The sequence below is a fragment of the Doryrhamphus excisus genome, linkage group LG11 (assembly GCF_037039965.1).
Source record: "Doryrhamphus excisus strain RoL-2023G ecotype Guam linkage group LG11, RoL_Dexc_Guam_v1.1, whole genome shotgun sequence".
Lineage (NCBI taxonomy): Eukaryota > Metazoa > Chordata > Actinopteri > Syngnathiformes > Syngnathidae > Doryrhamphus > Doryrhamphus excisus.
In genome coordinates, this window is record NC_136367.1 from 5,991,254 (window position 1) to 5,999,994 (window position 8,741).

Here is an 8,741-nt window from a genome sequence, read left to right on the forward strand (position 1 = left end):
TGTATGTGTAAGCTTTGTATGCATTTTTTTTTGGGAGGGGGGGGGGGGTCAAAGGAACGGGGTTAACCATAACCTTGAGGGAAAGCTGGCGAGTCTGCGTTTTCTGTCGGACCACCTGAGCTTGTGGCATTCCTGAGCATTCCCTGCCATTAATAGGCCGCTCTGTGCCAGGTCAGCCCAAACACACCACATCTGGACCGTGCACCCACCGTCTTGGCGTATTCTACATTAACCCCAAAATAGAAGCCCCCCCTTCTCGGCTCCCAGGTGGTTGGCATGGAGATGCACTCTCACTTGAGTCTGCTTTTAACTGCACAGCAGTTTAGACTGGAAATGAAGGCTGCTAGGGAGTTTAAGACAAGTAAACAATTGGACATGCAAATGTGGTAGGGGGAGGGGTTTCATTTAGGGCCACGTCAACAAGTGACCGGGAAAATTATTATTGTTATGTTTGCTCTTTTCATTGTATTTTTTTGTGTTTTTAGTGATCCTGTTGGAGGACGTAACAATAGTTTTATTTAAAGACATCCCAAGATGGAGACCATTTTAAAACAAAAACAATGCAAAGTAGCTGAGTTTGTCTTTTCAGCGTCTGTGTTGTGTGGACCACACATTTCAAACCACAGCTGTTTTTAGCCCTTTTTTTATAACCTTTTTTTGTTGCGCTTTTTTAAAAAAAAAACAAAACAATTTTTAACCCTTTTTTAGCCCTTTTGGGCCTTTTTGGCCCTTTTTTAAACCCATTTTACCCTTTTCTTTTTTAGCCCTTTTTAGCCCTTTTTTTTACCCATTTTACGCCTTTCTTTTTTAGCCCTTTTTAGCCCTTTTTTAGCCCTTTTTTGCCCTTTTTTAGCCCTTTTTTGCCCTTTTTATCCCCTTTTAAGCCCTGTTGGCCATTTTAGCCCTTTTATTAGCCCTTTTTAGCCCTTTTTAGGCCTTTTTTAGCCCCTTTTAGCCCTTTTTTTACCCATTTTACGCCTTTCTTTTTTAGCCCTTTTTAGCCCTTTTTTAGCCCTTTTTTGCCCTTTTTATCCCCTTTTAAGCCCTGTTGGCCATTTTAGCCCTTTTATTAGCCCTTTTTAGCCCTTTTTAGGCCTTTTTTAGCCCCTTTTAGCCCTTTTTTTACCCATTTTACGCCTTTCTTTTTTAGCCCTTTTTAGCCCTTTTTTAGCCCTTTTTTGCCCTTTTTATCCCCTTTTAAGCCCTTTTAGCCATTTTAGCCCTTTTATTAGCCCTTTTTAGACCTGTTTTTTTTTTTTTTTTTTTTTTTAGCAATTTTTAACTCTTTTTAGCCATCTTTAGCCCTTTTCAGCCCTTGCGACCCGCCAAAAGCTTATTTGTGCTTCACTGAAACCACACAGAGTGGTTATTGCGCAGACCTCACAGCTAGGAGACCCGGGTTCAATTCCACTCTCGGCCATCTCTGTGTGGAGTTTGCACGTTTTTCCCGTGCATGCGTGCGTTTTCTCCGGGTACTCCGGTTTCCTCTCACATTCCAAAAACATGCTAGGTTAATTGGCCACTCCAAATTGTCCATAGGTATGAATGTGAGTGTGAATGGTTGTTTGTCTATATGTGCCCTGTGATTGGCTGGCCACCAGTCCAGGGTGTAACCCGCCTCTCGCCCAAAGATGGCTGGGATAGGCTTCAGCATGCCCCGCGACCCTCGTGAGGATAAGTGGTAGAAAACGAATGAATGAATGAAACTACAGTCTTTCCAACAGGAATGCGATAGCTCACCATTTAAGTGTCAGCTTCCCACACGGACAATCACAATGTGAGATCACTGTGGAAGATCAGACTCAAGCCTGGGTGTTGGAGTAATTCATTTGTATACACATATCCATTCTAACCGGCTTAGCCACCCAGAGGCCGTCTTATATTGACGGACACTGATACGGACTGTGGAGTGACTGGGTTCGATACACCCTGGATGGTTTTAGGCAAAGGAAAAAGTAGCAGCACGTCTTCCTCCTTGTGGTCATCATCCCAAAATGCTTCACTTCCTTCCGAAAATGCAGTGTAGATAACAACATAAATACACTGTGGCTAAGCTAGCGGAACCCTTTAAGAGTTCAACGATATAATTAGAGGAGCCAAGAACGGATAAAAATATCAAATATCTATATTGAAGAAGACAATTTCCCCACATCTCCAGTTGCCTTATAATATTATATTATTATAATATTTTAATGATATGTCCACTTACATGTTGTCACTTTGTGGATTTTTAGGGCCCTGGATGAAACAGGACCCCCCTCCTTCTGTTATATTTTAATTGCAGATTTCTGCCAATTTCCATCAGCAGTATATTAAACAACTGCGGTGGTAAAAAAAACACTTAAAATGTCAAAAAACAAATATAATTGTGGTGACTGGAAGTAAGTAGGATTACAACCTCGGCCAACAGCACCGCTGTAAATGAACTTAGCAGAACGTAGAACGTTCTGGAATGATCTTTTTTAAAGCTGCCGGGTAATATTTCAATGATTGCATTTTCCTGTCATAACCTGTTATATCTCCCGAGCTTAAGCATTTGTGTTGCTAATTACGGACACCAAATGAACTGCTGATCATTTGTTTTGGATGTGGATGTTCCATTAAGAGCACTTATTTCCATACCTTCATTTAGTGCATAAATTGGACATTGGCTGAACTTTTATGGTTTGTCACTCCCAATCGTGTTGAATGTTATTTCCAATCTCGATACAAAACACAAAGTCAGTGAGTGTACACTATAAATGTTGTTTTTGCTCACAGGCTCCCCCTACAGTTGTAAAGTGCAAACAACTTCGCCCAAAGTCAGCAAAGCTAAGAATGAATGAATGAATGAACGATGTTACCATCCTAAACGGCTCAAACGACTCACCCACATGTTTTGTTTCAGACGATCCTCCCCTGTGTATCCGTCCTGCGCTCGCGCCCGGCGTGCAGCTGCAGCGCTGTATAAGGAGCTCACTGTTCTTTTAAAACGGACGCGTTCTGAGCCGCAGTCTGTAAATTATCTTTGGAATGTTGGTAATTAGTTAGGTAATCGTAAGCTGAAGGAAATCTGCAGGAAAGCAGACTTTATCACTGTGTGAAAGTCTTCAGTCTGCACGTCTTCCACGCTGGAAGCTGTAAATAGAAGTTGGGGACGTTTAAAAGAATGACTTTTATAAATGAGACATTGCTTTTGAGGTAAAACAGAAAGACAGGTGAGTTTCCTTCCTGTCGTGGCATAGAAGGGTTGACATAAATCATATATGTTGTTCAAGCATCCCCCACATTCCAAAGTGTTTGTAGCTTAGTGATACTGTATACCAGGGCTTACAAAACGCTACCAACTCAGGGCCCACTTGAAAATCGAAAAAATGTCAGTGGCCAACTTTTGTCCTATAAACACTACATAAATGAAATGTGAATTATTATTATTATTGTTGTTGTTGTTGTTATTATTATTATTATTATTGTTATAAATAATAATAATAAATTAATTTAATTCGATTAAAAGTTTGGGCTTCCTTTATCCCCTCTGCTTTAATTTCAATCCTGAATATTAATATTATTATTAATAATAACAACAATAATAATTTTATTAATAAAATAATAACAACAATAATAATAATATTATAATGATTCTGGATTATTATTATTAGTAGTAATAATCATTAATAATATGATAACAATAATTATTGTTTATTATTATTATTATTATTATTATAAAAATAATAAATTAATTAGATTAAAAGTTTGGGCTTCCTTTAACCCCCCCACTTTAATTTCAATCCTGAATATTAATATTATTATTAATAATAATTAATATGATTAATAAAATAATAATAATAATAATAATAATAATAATAATAATAATATAATGATTCTGGATTGTTATGATTAATAATAATAATAATAATAATAATAATAATAATAATAATAATAATAATAATAATAATAATAATAATAGTAATAATAATAATAATAATAATAATTATTATTATTATTATTATTATTATTATTATTATTATTATTATTATTATTATTATTATTAATAATAATAATAATAATAATAATAATAATAATAATAATAATAATTATTATTATTATTGTTATATTATTATTATTATTTTCCATAATAATCATATTAATAATAATATTCAGGATTGAAATTAAAGCGAGAGGTTAAAGGAAGCCCAAACTTTTAATCTAATTAATTCATTATTTTTTATAATAATAATAATAATAATAATATATTATTATTATTATTATTACTATTACTATTACTATTACTATTACTATTACTATTACTATTACTATTACTATTATTATGGATGGCACACCTGCAGTACCACCACAGCCCACCAGAAGGCCGCAGCCCACACTTTGGGAATCACTGCTGTATAGCATCAGCTGTTGACTCTCTTCATACTGGTACGGCCGCACTCACTGGCAAGATGCCTTTATAAAGATAATAATAATAATAATAATAGGTATTCATTTTACAATATGTACGTATATGAGCTTAACATGGTGTCTCGTCCAACACACAGTTGCAGATAACTGCTGGACAGCATCTCATGTTATGTTGCAAGCAGTCCCTTTAAATATAAGGACAACTTGGGTCATGAAGGTGTTTGTTGTGACTCCCGAGCGTGTGGTTCACATATGCATGAAAAAAAAGCCTCCCTTGCTTTTTCAGTGAAGCCCGGCAGCCTACAGAGGGACTAGCGGTCCTGTGTGTCCATTATCGACATATCTCTCTTGTCCGCCGTGTTGAAAGCTTCTCTAAGGCGTACAACAGCCGGCCAGTCTGGACGGAGAAAGGAGTCCATTCTTCTCCTCTGGAGCTCCGGTTTCTGGGCTCCTTTTGTCTTGCACACCTGATGGAGGACACCAAATGGGTCTGAGGGAATCCAACACTTGACGTTCCTCATCGTTTCTTGTCAAGGCTCGTTGCGGGAATGAACATTCAGAGGACATTAGAAGATTTTAATACTCATTATCAAATGCAGCGATATCATATTTATAAACCTTCAGGAAGCTGTTCAACCTGATGGGCCGCTCGGGGTACCAGTGGCCCTGCTACCCCTGACCCAGTATTGTAATGGGAGCTGCGATGCCAACCTTTCAGCAGTTGGGCCCTGCCAACATTGGAGCTGAATAGCCATCAGAGCTGCTGGACAAACGCCATCTAGTACTTGCCATTTGATACAGGAGATACAAACACTTTAGACTGCAGTACTTAGCTCCACAGAAGCAGTACAACATCACAAAGTACTACTTTCACGACTTTCACCGTCTGCTGTTGTATCCTCAAGGCTTCTTCTCACTTTAAATGTGGTCTCCCCCCTATTTTTGTCCCTGGTGGGTGTGTCCACTGGAGATGTTGTGGTTCTTGCTGGGGGTGGCTGGTGAAATACTGTCCTGTTGTTCGCCCAGTGACTACTCTTTCTGTGGAATAAGACAGTCTTTGGGGGAAAGATGTCCGGACATTGTTGTATGCCAGGGGTGGGCATATATTTTGACTCCTGGGCCACATTGAGTTAACAAAATCATCCGGGGGGGGGGGCATAACATAATTTAACACACACTATTTTATGCTTATAATTTTCCTTGAGGGCTGCACATCAGTCGAGTGGTTAGCACACATGCCTCACAGCTAGGAGACCCAAGTTCAATCCCATGCTCGGCCATCTCTGTGTGGAGTTTGCATGTTCTCCCCGTGCATGCGTGGGTTTTCTCCGGGTACTCCGGTTTCCTCCCACATTCCAAAAACATGCTAGGTTAATTAGCGACTCCAAATTGTCCATAGGTATGAATGTGAGTGTGAATGGTTGTTTGTCTATATGTGCCCTGTGATTGGCTGGCCACCAGTCCAGAGTGTACCCCACTTGAAGACAGCTGGGATAGGCTCCAGCACCCCCGCGACCCTCGTGAGGATAAGCGGTAGAAAATGAATGAATTAGGTGGTTAGCGCACATGCCTCACAGCTAGGAGACCCGAGTTCAATCCCACGCTCGGCCATCTCTGTGTGGAGTTTGCATGTTCTCCCGGTAGAAAATGCGGTAGAAAAAGCAGTAGAAAATGAATGAATGAATGAATTAACTTAAATGATATGTTTTTGTTTTTTTTTTACTTTAAACTGGTATTGGTATCTCACCCTCGGCCATCTCTGTGTGGAGTTTGCATGTTCTCCCCGTGCATGCGTGGGTTTTCTCCGGGTACTCCGGTTTCCTCCCACATTCCAAAAACATGCTAGGTTAATTGTTGACTCCAAATTGTCCATAGGTATGAATGTGAGTGTGAATGGTTGTTTGTCTATGTGTGCCCTGTGATTGGCTGACCACCAGTCCAGGGTGTACCCCGCCTCTCGCCTGAAGACAGCTGGGATAGGCTCCAGCACCCCTGCGACCCTGGTGAGGATAAGCAGCAGAAAATGAATGAATGAATGAATCTTTCTTGAATTGTCTAATTTTATCTGTAAAAGTGTTACACTATCAGCTGTATATTTTCATGTCCCTTTTTTTTACAGTTTTTTAAAAACTTTTTACTAAATAAGACATCCGACTTGAAGGTCATGTTGCCAGTTTGTATGTTATAAGTTGAAATACTTAGAAAGCAACTGACGAGACAGATTCAAACGCTTGGTGGGCCGCATGTGGCCCGCGGGCCATAGTTTGCCCACCCCTATTGTAAGCAGATTGACTCAACAATAGGAATGTCCCTTCTTTTCAACATGCCCATGAACTGCCCACTTGGGGAACACTTTGGGAAACTGTTGTCCTTTGTCGTCTCGCCAACGTAGACGTCATTGATGCCAGCTTTTGTCTGAGGCTCATTGGTAAAAGGTTAGCTGGGGGGGGGGGCTGGAGCCTATCCCAGCTGATGCAGCCTTGTGCATATATACAGCCATTTGAATCAGCCACCTTGAGTCCATCATGGCCTTGCTTCCATGCAAGATGGCTCCAGGTAAAGTGCCAATCAATGTGCTTTTTGTCTTTGACTTTTTAATAAGACTTTGTGCAATGAGGACATTTAAATTTGGATCATTTGCTTCTGTCGTTGCATGACCGTAACACGTTTGATACCCCATCCCATACATCTGACATCAACCTTCCAGTAGCACACACCTACAAAGACGTCTCTACTGTTTACATCTCAGCCTCTCACGCAAGGCTGTACCTGTTTAGGAGACCTTAGTGTGGAAACCTGTCCTCCACAGCTATTTCTAATATTTGACACATCTGTGTGGAGTTGTAAGATGGTGGTGGTGGTGGGGGGGGGGGCAGGATAGCGGTCAATAACAATCAGAGGACTTCCCCTCGGTCATTGCTGTTTAAACGGACCCCAAATGTATACATGTTGAATCCTTTCCTGATTGGTATTATGCAGGAAAACACTTAGATCAGGAACTGTTTCTATGATGACTTACATGTGCGTCTTATGTGCGGTACCGATCCGAGAACAGCTGAGACGGAACATCTTGTAACTGGATCCAAGGCAGATGGAATTACAGACCATCGGGTCAACGGAAGCTGAAGGGTAGCAGCAGAACGTCCTCTCAGCAGGAAATTAAAGGCCTTCCTTCAGCCCCTCGCTCGTCTTTCATCTGCTTTGAGTTTCTTTGTGAAAAGTACCTTGATGGCGTCTGCAAAAAAGACCTATCCTTTCTTTCTACTGTCTATATCTCGGATACAATCAGAATTGTATCAAGACCTGGACTGTTTGGACAGACCGAGATGGTTAATAACAGTTACACAATTTTAACGTTTTTCAGCAATTCTCCACCTGCAGACGTCCCAGTGCGAGCTCATCATTGTGGCCCGACTCCGAATCGGGAGAAAACATTCCAGGACTATTTTTAGCAAGTCTATATTGTTTGAGTGTCAAATTCTGTATGTTCAGGTGGCTCCCGCCCCTTCATGTACAAGGTGGTAGGTATTTGGTTGGTGTGGGGGGGGGGCTCCTTTTAACACAACACTCCACACACACGAGCAGCGTAAGTGTGAGGTGACAGATGAAGGAGAGCAGGGAGGCCAATTCATGTTGCCAAAGTTTGAGGTTTGAGGTCCGTTTAGTGGCGACAAAGTCCATCCGCTTCCTTGAGCGAATTACAGGAGCTAAATAAGACCGTCTCTTGTTCCATTCATCAGCACTTCAAGGCCGATGGGCCGAACTCCATTACTGGGAAAGAGGTGCTGCTTTTAAAACACTATCAAAGGTGCGGGGGAGTAATTGGGGGCAGCCTTGGTCTGTCATTATTTAAAGGTGTGCAGACCGGAAGACTGCCAATGTTCAGAAGGTCTTTAAGGGAACAATAAAGATACTGTACTCCACTGACTCGACAGTGGAACATCACACTTGGCTAATATTAACAATGATGTCAACATTGTGAAGAATACTTAGTTTACCTAGTAACTCTAGAGCCAAAGCGGCTGTAATATTTGTATATCTGTATCTAGAGATCAGTCATCATTCTAGAGTGAAAAAATAATATAAAAATAAAACAAAATAAAATAATAATGTATTTAGAAATCTTAAACAGGAATCTTGAATCTATTTACCGTAAAAAAAAGATCCTCCCTTTCGGTGTGGAAGTGGTACGTTTTTGGCTTCAAACTTTGTCATTTTCTCCCATTTCATTTGCAATATTTTTAGCTTGGTAGTTTGCTATGGTAGCGGTGACCATCTCTTTTGTCCCTGCACTGGTGTAAACAAAGAATAATAGGATTGTAATTGTCATTATAGGGCGGGTACTTGGG

General features: G+C 40.3%; 1 protein-coding gene across 1 annotated transcript in view; it reads left to right on the forward strand.

The window, feature by feature from the left end:
• LOC131131678 (acyl-coenzyme A thioesterase 2, mitochondrial-like) overlaps positions 1–8,741 on the forward strand; it is a 294,081-nt gene that overhangs the window by 226,377 nt on the left and 58,963 nt on the right. The gene's annotated exons all lie outside the window — the stretch shown is intronic.